The 12,771-nt window shown below is 38.2% G+C and overlaps 1 long non-coding RNA gene across 1 annotated transcript; it reads left to right on the top strand.

Annotated features, from left to right (window-relative positions):
• Positions 1–337: 337 nt before the first annotated feature.
• On the top strand, positions 338–4,681 carry LOC106060134 (uncharacterized). Its single transcript, XR_001216385.2, has 3 exons — positions 338–483; positions 1,858–1,922; positions 4,458–4,681. It is a non-coding gene; the product is annotated as an uncharacterized LOC106060134 (long non-coding RNA).
• The last annotated feature ends 8,090 nt before the right edge of the window (positions 4,682–12,771 follow it).

The following is a 12,771-nucleotide window of genomic DNA, read 5'->3' as shown; positions in this document are numbered from 1 at the left end:
TGAAAGCGAAACAGTTTCAACGTTTTCAAGCCGAAAGTAGTTTCAAGGGGGGCGGCTTGAGACGGACTTAAAGCCCAATCACTTTAAGATGGCGTATTATCTTCTAACATAACGAAAAGAGAGGGGGAAAAAAAGTACCAAATCAACGAAGAGTCGGCCTGTGAAGCTACTAATCATGAGCTAAAAACTCAGCTCTCCTCTCTCTCTGCCCCCCCCTCAACTCTCTTTTTATCCCTCCCCCCCCCCTTCAGGCACAACAGTGGCTATACAATTGATGTAACGGCTACCATCTGCTAACGTGGTGGTGAGCCAATTATCTCGCGCCTAACGAGCAGGCGCTGCTTCTAGTGGTAACAATAATTATTATCACAGCAGAAGCACGACACCTCAAGGACTAAATTTGTCCTTCAGATGTCCAGGGACACTTGGAAGAGATAAACACCATTAGTCACACTGCTGTGTTCGGTCCATTTCCATATGTCTGTAAGTATTTCTCTCGCGACTTGTCTAGACACTATCTTTTCAAAATGATCTTTCTTTTTTCGGGTTGCAATTTTATTATTTTATTGTAACTATTCACTCGGTGTTGTTGTATGCACTGTCTGGCGGTCTTTTTGTTCTTTCATTTTTCTTCAATCAAATTGCTTTTGCTTTTGTTTATTTTATCTACTCGAAAATTAATATTATAAATAGATCAATAAATCTATCCAATTACAGAAGTATTTTCTGATGACGAGCTGCCTCCCCATGTTTTTTTCCCATCGTTTCCTTTAGCTTGTTATAATTATATATCTCCCCCCCCCCCCGTCTCTCTTTCTCTCTCTCAATTTTTCCTCGTTTTTAAACTCCACTCTTGTACGGCAAATTATCAGTTACAAAATTCTGAAAAAATTTCAGTTTTAAGTTTCTTTCTCATATTATTTCAATGAAGTCTTGCAACTAGTTCGGTCAAAGTTTTGGCGCTATTGGATTTAATTCCAAATGTTATTGCTGACAGATTTTTGTTGAACTCATGACATGTTCAGTAGCAGAATGGGACCAGACAGAAGATGTTCATACTTGGCTAGCAGACTTTCAGTTTAAAAATGGGTGGGAGGGGGTGGCCTAATGGAAAACGTTAGGAAAACATTTTGATCAATCATGACTGGACAAAGTCACCAGATGACTGCGGGTTACCTCCATTGATACCCATGTCCCATTTTTTGGATTGGCAAATAATGACCCCAGGCTTTCTTCTGAATAAACATGTAAATGACCTGTTTTGGAAGGAAGCCATCTTAACACCATTCACTGTTCTTGCGGGCTAAAACGTTTAAATTTGACACTGCATCCTCATTTCTAGAGAAAGAATAAGATTTAAGAAAAAAAAATATTTTAGGATTGGACAAAAAAAATAGGAAATCTGTGTTTTCCTTAGATCAGTCATAAAAAAAAAAGGAAAAAAAAGTGAAATACCGGCAACAAAATGTAAATAGCTGAAGTGGAAAGATCAAAAGTGAAACAATCAAAAACGTTTATAAAATTAAAAAATAAATTAATAATAATAGTTTCATAAACCAAAAGAATCATTTCTAGAGTGTTGAAGACAGGAAAGAAAAAGAAGCAAAAGTACAATAGCTGTACGTCTAAAGTCATTATGAGATAGATTCATATGTTGTTGTTTTTCAACAGTTTTCAACCAAATTTATATACGAGATTTTAGAATATAGTATTCCGGAACATTCTTTTAATTCCACAGGCCCTTAATAGATTCTACAAGATAGTTATCATCAACTGTTATCAGTAGCCTACATCATAAACTTTTGACAGCACAATTTAACTCACTTGTACAAAATTCTCTTGTTTGCTCTCTTGCAGTCTCTGATGATAGAATCAAAAGATAATGGGTTTTCTTAGTACTGGACATATGTCATACCAAAACAGTAAGTGCTTATCGAAGTAGTGTCTCCTGTGTTGTTTGTCATACATTATATGACCTTTAGAAATGAAACAACCACAAAGAAGAAAATAAACACAAGTATTTCCAATGCCCTTCCCTTCAAAACGCTCCTCTCTGTTGAGTGTCGGACACCCACACCCCTGATAATAAGCATGCAAATCACTGTTTGCTTGTCTTGATTCATGCCCCCCGCTCCAGCCCCTTCCTTCTTGTCCCTCGCTCTCCCACAAGTTCCGAGTCATTTAGTTTGTCAATGACGGGTCAGGACTCGCCTCGGTTAGCGCCCCTGTCATTCATGAAATAGAAGAACAACATTTTTCTTCCTTACCTCCCTTGGAGCGCTGCTAATGGCTGAATCATGCGATGGGTCACGGGGATAAGAGACAAGGATAAGGGCCAGAATGAGGCACACACATTGTTCGCCGTGTAATTTTTTTCTTTTTTGAATTTGTGTTTAGGGTGATCAACTGTCCCCAGACGTTCTTCTCACCCTCTTATCCCCGCTTTCGTGTAAACTGTTTTATATGCCCCTCACTGGGAACCATTGCCACAGGTGGAACGCTTAAAAAAAAAAACAACATCCTCTAATCTTGAAGATAATCAGAAGATGTGGACACCCGCTGATCAATGGTTCTCAATCTTTATGGTGGCTGGCAAAACAATCAATCCGCCCCCCTTCCCCCTCCGAGTGCAGGAATGAAATTCATCCAAGGTCGATAAAGCGTCTCAAGGTCATATTCAAATTTTCTAGCACGGGACCTCTTTGCAATAACAATTCTTTCAAATGATCTAATTAGAGAGGGGAAATAATTATAAGGAAAAGAACAAGAAAAAAAAAGGAAATAAAATGAAATTTAAAAAACCTGCATCTTAATCAAGGTCTACATGTGTCTGTACTTCTATCACAGTGAGAGGGTGACAGTGACCAAAGGCGATGACTTCAGCTCTGGTAGAAAAGCGAGGTCAGTGTGAAATATGTTTGGTTCCTCAACCACCACATTTGGGAAATGCCAACTTGACCTGCCCGTTATACATGATTGGAAATGTCTCTCCAACATAGGACTCAGTAGCCACATGAAACAAAGGATGATACATAGGACTCAGTAGCCACATGAAACAAAGGATGATACATAGGACTCAGTAGCCACATGAAACAAAGGATGATACATAGGACTCAGTAGCCACATGAAACAAAGGATGATACATAGGACTCAGTAGCCACATGAAACAAAGGATGATACATAGGACTCAGTAGCCACATGAAACAAAAAGGATGATACATACATAGGACTCAGTAGCCACATGAAACAAAGGATGATACATAGGACTCAGTAGCCACATGAAACAAAGGATGATACATAGGACTCAGTAGCCACATGAAACAAAGTGTTCCACGTTCTAAGACTGAAGGAGGTCAACACACATTCTTCTTTGTATATTTTAAGTTGACATAATTACTGCCTTATTAATAAATACTAATTACTGCCATGTCTTTTCTGTTATATATCGCTTATATCAACTCACTCCATCTGTCTGTCTCGTCTGTCTGTAGGTTCATCAATTAGTCAGAAAAAAAGACGTAGGTACATAGAGGTGATCTGGGATAGAGGTGATCTGGGATCCAGAGCTTATCCCCGATAATATGTCAGGCACACAGGGTTAGTTCTGGGGTAGAGGTGTTCTGGGATCCAGAACCTTGTTTTGTAAAATGTTTTACATGTTTCGGATGTTCCTTCAGAGTTGAAGATAGTTTACTTCCTAGTCCAAACCTCCCGCAGGACGACGGGGGATGGCAGCGGGCAGGGTTTGAACCCTCGACCGTCGATAAATCCGAACGACAGTCCAGCGCGCTAACCGCACGACCAGGCAGCCATCCTAACTCCGATAATGTTACTGTATAGATCTAGTACTAGAAATTGGTTGAGCAGAATCCCATTGACCGCTTAGCCCCTCTATTCACAGAACTCCGCCTTAGTAGCACACACACACACACACATATTTTCACTTATTCCCGCGTTGAGTTGGTGATTAAAGGACAGGGGGGGGGGGGTGTCTGGTGAAGACGAGGGATAAAGTGGGCAAGCTATTAAAAAAACAAATCTCAGTAGTTAGTGTTGCTTGATTTTGTGAAGTCTAGAGTGACAGATTAGACTTTGTGGTTCCACAGCAGGAAAGTTTTATGGCATGTTAAGTCATTAAAAATACATTAAATTGACCGTGGTCCTTTCTCAGAGAAATAAATAGGCAAAAAAAAAAAAACAAGAAAAAATACTATAGATAGGTAGCTAGTTTGGTAACCCACACCATTAAATGTATCTTTTATGTGTGTATAGTATTCATAGGCTCAATCTCATATTATAGTCAAACCTCTTTAAATGTAATATTGAACTCTTTAAAAATGGTATTTTTCTATTAAAGTAAATAAAAAAAATAATTATTGGTATGACATGCCAAAACAAACAACCCAATTGATAACACCATATGGATTCTAATGTAAACTATAAATATTATATTATAGGTTTGAATATTGGTCTACATTTTGACAGCGACACGAGAACAATGAAAGACATTTTTATTGATGATAAAAAAACGAACAAGTTTTGTTGAGAAGAATGGTACTGTACATCTCCATCACTGAAGGTTCATGCAAATGAGTAGATCATGCACTGCAGAGGCGGAACATAAGCACAAGACCGCTCCACGATTCTGCAAACCATACAGTTATAGGGATATTAACCCTAAATCTATATAACCATATATAGTGCTTTTTTGTAAAAAAAAACACTCACAGATGGATTGCCTAACTTTTAACTACTAATAAATTAATAATAAACGTTGAAATACAAGAAAAGTTATAATTGTTTCCACATTGAAAAAGGTGACGTTACGCCGTACCGTCACAAGAAAAGCACTGACCATATATATATTAAAATATATATACACTCTGACTCTCTCTCTCTCTCTCTCTCTCTCTCACACACACACACACACACACACATGTTCAACATTTCTCCTCTTTCTTCTTTCCTTCACATAACATGGGCCTGTAATTTCCCATGTTGAATTCAGAGAAAGGGTGTGAACCGGCCCAATTTCTGGCAGTTTTAGGACGTGTTAACACTTTAAACGTACAAGATTGACCTGCAACAACACTTGAGGCCCTTCCATATATTGGGGCCCAAGGAGCAACAGCGCAGTAAATTGTCCCCGCTGGGGTTTTATATCGTACAGATGAATTCGTTTCTTATTTTATTACAGGATTTCCCCCCCCCCCCCTCGTTATTCTTCTGTGCGTTCCCTGTCCCACACAGCCAGCCACACAGCTAGCCACAAGCCACACAGCCAGCCACACACAAAGGCGTTATTTCTTGCATCATCTTACAGGTGCCGAGGACGTAGTATCAGTAGCGCTTCTTAATGCCATCATGACACGGAATGGTATGAGGGCACTATCAGGACACGCACCTGGGGGTTACCGGCGGAACATTTTTTTTAAGTAAATGGAATTCTGATACAAAAGCACCAATATTATCTTATTAAATCCATTGTTCTCTCCAGTGGCGTCACTAGGGTCGGTGTCATACAGTGGCGTAACTAAGGGGGGGGGGGAGGGGGGGGGAGAAATTTAAAATCCCCCCGGGCCCCCACCTAGGGGGGGCCCCCAAATGGGTGTCCGAAATTTATTTGTAAATACATAAATTAATATATTTGATTGACAAATAGTGTCAACGGGTGTCTTTTTTTTCAACATTTATGGATTAAAAATTTATCACAAAGACTAAACCTAGATCTAAGTCTATCAGTACGTTGACTTTGTTGACATTTTAAAAATATTTTTTCCCACAGAGATCAAAGTTTTTTTTAAAGTTAGTTTTACATTTTAAACTTTGTTGCCACGAATAAAACTGCATGATATACAGCGAATTCCAGGTATCTTGTTACCTTTACTAATAATAGATCTAAATGGCGAGTATTTTATGGCTACACTAATTAACATTGAAGCAAAATTTACAGAATCGAGTATAACAGATCCAAAAGTTATTCTTAATAATGCAAGAATAGTCCATTATTCGGGTTTGGCGTCTATAATTTCAGCATTAAACTTCACACTCGAGTTATTACCCCTCTATTCATCTTTCATCAATCCAATGGAAACTCTATTTTTATTTCCATCTAATCCTTTTGCTTTCGCACAAAACACAAACAACAAACAATAACGTAATATCATATAATATTAGCACATCCTTCCTTTTGAAGTTATTATCACACCCTTCCTTTTAAAGTTCTTAAGAGTGATATCTACCATTTGGGGGCCCTATGCAAAACTGATCGCGCGGGGCCTAGTCTGGGTAGGGATGAGCATAATGTCAATATTATTTTTTTTTGAATTAGAAAATAGGCCTACTTTCGTCTTTGCAATACATTTTTATCAAATGAAAGCTCGAAATGCCACTTTTTATTTATTGGCACCCCAAAATGTCAATTTCGTCTATTCTTCAGGAGATTTGAATAAATTAAAAAAAAGTTCAGGACTTTATCGTATATTTTGCCTTTTCATGAGATTTCCTGGAGGCCCTGGAAAATCAGGAGGTCACGAAAACCCTGTTATTTTATATACGTTATAATGGTTTAATTTAATAATGTACACTTAGAATTAGCGCGTGTCCTATGAAAGCGCGGGGCCCACTGCGACCGCATAGGCTGCAGTGGCCTAAGGCCGGCCCTGTCTACTAGGAACTTTAACAATTCGTCCACTTTTGGTTGTCTTGACTGGCACAACAAGTTCTCTAGACGTTGGTCTATAACTGTCTGTTTCGTTTGTTCCAACAGTTTGCAGTTCATTGTCTCCATCGGTATCATAGTACCCAGAGATGTCTTCATCGAAACTCTTATTCAAAAAGCGTTGATTTCTTCTGTATGTTTTTCCGTTTGTCTTTATGATGTAAGATCTGGGTGCTGAATGTTTTTTATGACAACTGCTTTCTGCCATGTTTGACCTAGACGAACTCTCCGACAGAATAATCTTTAGGTAGTCTTGCTTTTGCATTGTATTTCACTTTGCTTTTCATCTGTCGTTCGTTGAGTAATGTCTCTGCATTTTCAGCTACCGATGGTTTCAAAAGTTTGGGATCAGTTCGAATGATTCCCTGAGTCTTCTACTCGTCAGCAGTTGTGATGGTGAATACGGCAGTCCACTTATCGGAGTATTTCTATACACGAGCATAACGAGATATGGATCTTTCCCACTTTTGTATGCTCTGAATCCTTTTGCTTGCGCACAATACATAAACAACCAACAATGACGTAGTACCATATAATATTAGGACAGAATCTTCTTCATGCAGTGGGAAATTAAGAATTTTTTGCTTATCTTGAATTCTGGTCAAAGCTCTTGCTCCCAATTAATATAGTTCGGAAGAAACTACAAAAGTCTGGACTGCATATATGGAAAGCTGCTAAAGAAATTAGTACCCTTTCATGCTTTCTGCAAAATGATGAGAAACTGACAAAAACCCAATCCATCAAAAAAGCAAAAGAAGGTAGTGAATACTATGGATTCCCTGTAATCCCTGTGGGAAGCGTGGTCGAGAGGCTAAGTGCGCTTGAACTTGGCTTGTCTTGGCCTAGAAGGGGACTCGAGGTTCGACACCCGACTCGGGCAGAGTTGCGTTTACTGAGCGCCTAAAGGCAGAACGGAAAACCAACTTCTAGATTGGACCAAAGCGCTCTGAGCATGCTATAAGCATGAAAGTAACGCTATATAAAAGCTATAGAAGAAAGAAAAGACTTGATGGGAAGTTGAGTTTTAATGTAGGACTGTCAATAGAACTGCAATTCAAACGTGTTGCGACAGAAGTGCTGGACAGATTTCATATGGAGATGAAGGGCAGATTCCAAAGGATACCTTTGGGTTTCTTCTTGAACCAAGACACCTGTTAGATGAAGACCCGCTTATGACAAACTGTGCTACTTTTCCTGTTTGTATGATGTCATTGATGCACGAGCACTTTTCATCAACAAACCAGTAATACAATCACCGACATATTGAGGAAACAGGCTTCATATGGTAATTACGTGTGCTCAAACTTTGCAACCTCCTCCGAATACTGCTAACTCAGGCCACTTCCATTACGTCATGTGAGAGATCATTCTCAAAGCTCAAGTTCATCAAAAGCTATCTCAGGAGCACAATGACACAAGAAAGGCTTATCATGGCTTAAATGTCAGTGAAGTCACAAATACTAGAAAGTATCGATGTAGTTGATGTTATAGATGTCTTTGATGCACAGAATGCACGACGTGAAGCGATATCAATTGAGATTTGTCACTTGTGCATTATTTAACTAATAAACATAGCTTTTATTCATTAAAAGAGTCTTGATTACTTTTTGTTAAGTTTACTGATATACTGAACCAATTTGGGGCTTATATATTTTTGCGTACATTATCTCATGTCATATGTCGAATGTCAAAATGCAAGGGGCCCCCAAAGAGGTCAATCCCCCCGGGCCCCCAAATCCCTAGTTACGCCCCTGGTGTCATACGGTGCGGACCGAAACCCCCAAGTGACACCACTAGTTATGTTTCTCTCTTTCTTTTTCCTCGTCATTTCCTTTAAATTTGTAATATCTTATTCTACTTCTCTCTCTCACTCCATATAGGTATCTCCTCTCCCTCTCTCTCTCTCTCTCTCTCTCTCTTTCTATCTTTGTTATTCCCTTAAACGTTTAGCACAGAACCGATCTGTCATCAGGCCAGTGTGTACAGCATTAAGAGAACTGCTTCCGCATAGAAATTATAACTGTCATCATTAGTTCCACGGCAATAGCGCTTGTTAGATATCTCTTTTTTTAAAGAGAAAATAAACAAAAATTAGTAATGCTTGTGCTGTGACTAGCAGGGCCGGCTCAAGACACTACGTTTCGAAAGTACAGGTAACATGTGAAGACAGAAATGGCTAACGCAGCATGCATACCTCGGGCCCTACACATTCTGGGACCAGTTATGTGTAGTGATGTACTCACCAGTGTCTCAAGAGATGTGTAAACAGGAAATTAACCTACATTTTGGTTTCGCGAAAATCGAAGTTTTTAAACATGATGATTGGAGAATGAAATGGTGTAAATCAGAAATGAAACGTTGTACTTTATTTCCTGTTCAAGATGTTTATTTTTAAAAACCTATAAAAAGGGGAGACAAGCTTATATCACTCCATACGTTTTAAGCTTTCTGTTCAATACTTTTGAGAAACTATTAAAGAAATGAAGTTATATTGTGTGTTCATAGTGTGTTCTTTCGTGATTTCTACTTGGAAAATTGAGTCGTTTTATTTCGTAAATAGGAGCTCTCTGTTATTTCTGTACCTTCGTCATGTATCTTCCTCATACTTTGGACAGTGGCTCATCAGACATGAAGTTCCATTGTTCCTTATACAATTCATTAAAAGACTATATAATTATTGTACACGAATTTGATTATAGTTTTGCGTAAAATTTTAGGCTATTTTGAATGTATTTCCAAAGTTTGTATGCTGTTGTTCTTTAATCACCTTCACCTTTCCTTTAGTCTGTCGTTAAATAAGGAAACATTGCTTTATATTATATCTACAGGCACTCAATTATGATCATCTGTTGGATATACTTATATAGTCTATGTTGGCAATAGTTTACTACATATATAGTATCTCATTCTTATTTCAGTTTTGACATTGAACTCTTCGGTAGAGTTACGTTTCCTTTTAATATTCTTTTTTTGTCCAGTTCCTGTTCTTGAACTAATGTGATGGAAGCTCAGGTAGATTATACTCTACACAGTTAGGCCCGTCTTTATTGTATTACGCACAATATTTTGTTTGAAGATTTAATGTTATTATCATAATAATTGTTGGAACTATCATGTGGAAAGAAGATCAAAGTGTACAGATCGGTTAGCTTGACATCAGTGCATCGATGTGCGAATAGCAGGATCTAATTTATTATTTTCTTAGCACATATTAGTTGTTAGTTTTTTTTATGTTGGCTTAGTTATGATACACGCTTATTTTGTTTATTTTTAACATCTATTTTTTAGAGCCTCTTTACCACTATCCCGCCTGGCGCTCTCTTAATGTCTCTTTTTTTCTCTCCCTCTCTTTCTGTCTCTATTGTTTCTCTCTCTTTATTTCTCTCTCTCTTTCTCCTTCTTTCTCTTTTTCTATTTTCCTTGCTCTCTCTTTCTCTCTCTCTCTTTCTTTCTCTCTCTTTCTCTCTCTATTTCTTTCTCTCTTTCTCTTTCTCTCTCTTTCTCTTTCTCTCTATTTATCTTCTCTATTTCTCTCTCTTCTCTATTTCTCTCTTTTTCTCTTCACTCTATATCTTCCTTTTTTCTCTCTGTTCACCCTCTATCTCTCACTTTTCCCTCTCTTTTTCTCTCTTTTTTTCTCTCTTTTTCTCACTCTTTCTCTCTCTTTACCTCTCTCATTCAGAGTCTTTAGCTACATGTTAAGTAAACATGATAAATAGCATGACATAAACAACATACGTGGACTACTATTCTTACAGTTATAGTTTTCCTTCAGGGGCAACTTGTTACTTGTTTATCAATCAAACAGATTTAACTTACACTATATAGATCAAATTAACCATTACCATTTACCTATAGTAGTATATCTCAAAAGTGTTCTATATTGTTGCTCATCAATGCAATAGCGGCCATAAATTATTGCCGTAAGTTTTTATAGTTACTCTAAATTATTGCCTTAAGTTGATCTACTTACTTCAAATTGTTGCCTTTTGTTGGAACTAGTGGCTCTAAAGTATTGACCTTAAAATGTCCTTCCTCTTTTCTCCCTCCCTCTCCTAGTACTGAATAATTATGCTTTGAAAACTGTCTTGAGCCCATAAAATGTGTTTAGTACCTGACGAAGGACTTGGTCAGTGTGCTAGCCACATGATACCCTATCAACCGTTCTTGAATGAGACGTGTGCAGGTTGGAATCGATGCATTTCATTTTGTACATGGGCCTGGCACATTGTAACGGAAATGTAAAATGGCTACTGATCAGAGGAGTGTACACTACTACACTATACATTGACTGTAAAAACTTATTGTTAATTGCTCTTCATGTAAAAGTTCATGTTGTGGAATGTTCTAGTGTGAATGATTATCATAAGAATTTATTTTCTAAAGTTATAATAGTTTTTGTTGTCGTAAGGTGTATATAAATCTCGTATGGAGTTTTTGATCTCCCATCGAGCGCCTCCCCAGGTGGCGGATAGGGGAATGCCCTCCAGATGTGGTGGGTACCGGGGAAATAAAATACCCGGGGTGGACCAAAATCAAACCTGCTGCCTTGCAGGAAGTGGAGGGATCCACAAAGGCTAGGGCACCTTACCTGAAAATAAAGGCAGCTACCCAGAGAGCTGAAAGAGGCAGCCCCCCAGATGGTTATGCACAGGGCTAACAACTCTGTCATATAATAAAATACTGTTACGAAAGATAATACACACAAGAAAACCCGACAGTCAACGGAAAACAACCTAGGCCTGGAAAAGGACATGACGATGTGGAAGCATATCTGAAGCAGCTTGGGGTTAGGGCGTGGAGACAAAGGGCCCAGGAGATATCTGAATGGAAGGATGCGTCTCAGCAGGCCAAAGCCCTCCATGGGCTGTAGCGCCACTGGGATGGATGGATGGAAGGTGTATATAAATGCACAAATCATAAGACAAATTTCCATTTGGATAATTCAGATTAGTATTATTATTTCACTTTTAATTATTGGGTAAAGAACAATGTCTATAAAATATTTCTAACATGGTCAGACAACAAATGGTGTGACAACTTTCCTTTTTTTAGTTTGTTCTTATTCTTTGCACAGATTCCTTCGGTTATGTCCCATTGAGAACAACGCCTTCGGTTATGTCCCATTGAGAACAACGCCTTCGGTTATGTCCCATTGAGAACAACGCCTTCATCATGTCAGGAGAATAATCCCCCCCCCCCTCCCTTACCTTTTATTTTTTTTTTTGGCTGTCTAACGTTAAACTAACATGTCGTCACGGACGCGCAGTAGGTGTGTGATGTCGAATTGATAAGTGACCATTGTGTTGTGGCTACCGATTGGCTTTGGGGAAATCACTTCAACACCTGTGGCTAATTCCTGGTCAAATTATTTTCCTTCCAGAAGCAGTGGGGCGAGGAGACATAAAGAAGGTCGTGGTGACACTGATTTCAATGTAATTGGACTACTTCCGGTGTGAAGCGTAACTAGACGAAATCATGGACATTGACCAGGAGCTATTTTTAAATGACTTGTCTGAAACAATAAGTAAATAAAATTATTTGGTCAAATAATTATCTGCCTAACCAATGACTGAATTAAAAAAAAAACTAACTTAGACTTTGCAAAGTAGAGAATTAAACATCAATTGCTTTGTACTATCTGAGCGAATAGGCATATGATCATTTAACTCTTTCCGTAATTATTTAACACATTCTTGTGGAATCAACGTTGGTGTCGTCAGTTAGGAGAGAAAGAGTTAAATTTATATAACTAAATCCCGAAACTAGTCAATAAAAGAATAGAAGACACTCATCAGGACAGCAAAGAATATATGACATAATATACACGAGTTACCATCTGTCAAACGTAAGACATATTTTAAGCATTCACTGTAACAAATCTAAATCAATTTTTAAACAGCTTTTGCCTGAGGTAGGGTAGAATCCATCATAAATGGAATTAGAGCTATCAACATAAATTAACTAAGCGATGCAATCATGGTTAAAAACAGCTGAACAGTTTCAATAAGAACTTTAAAAAACGGAGAGCATAACTTTCAGCATATGTA

The sequence above is a fragment of the Biomphalaria glabrata genome, chromosome 5 (assembly GCF_947242115.1).
Source record: "Biomphalaria glabrata chromosome 5, xgBioGlab47.1, whole genome shotgun sequence".
NCBI lineage: Eukaryota > Metazoa > Mollusca > Gastropoda > Planorbidae > Biomphalaria > Biomphalaria glabrata.
This window is presented reverse-complemented; position numbering and strand designations above follow the sequence as displayed.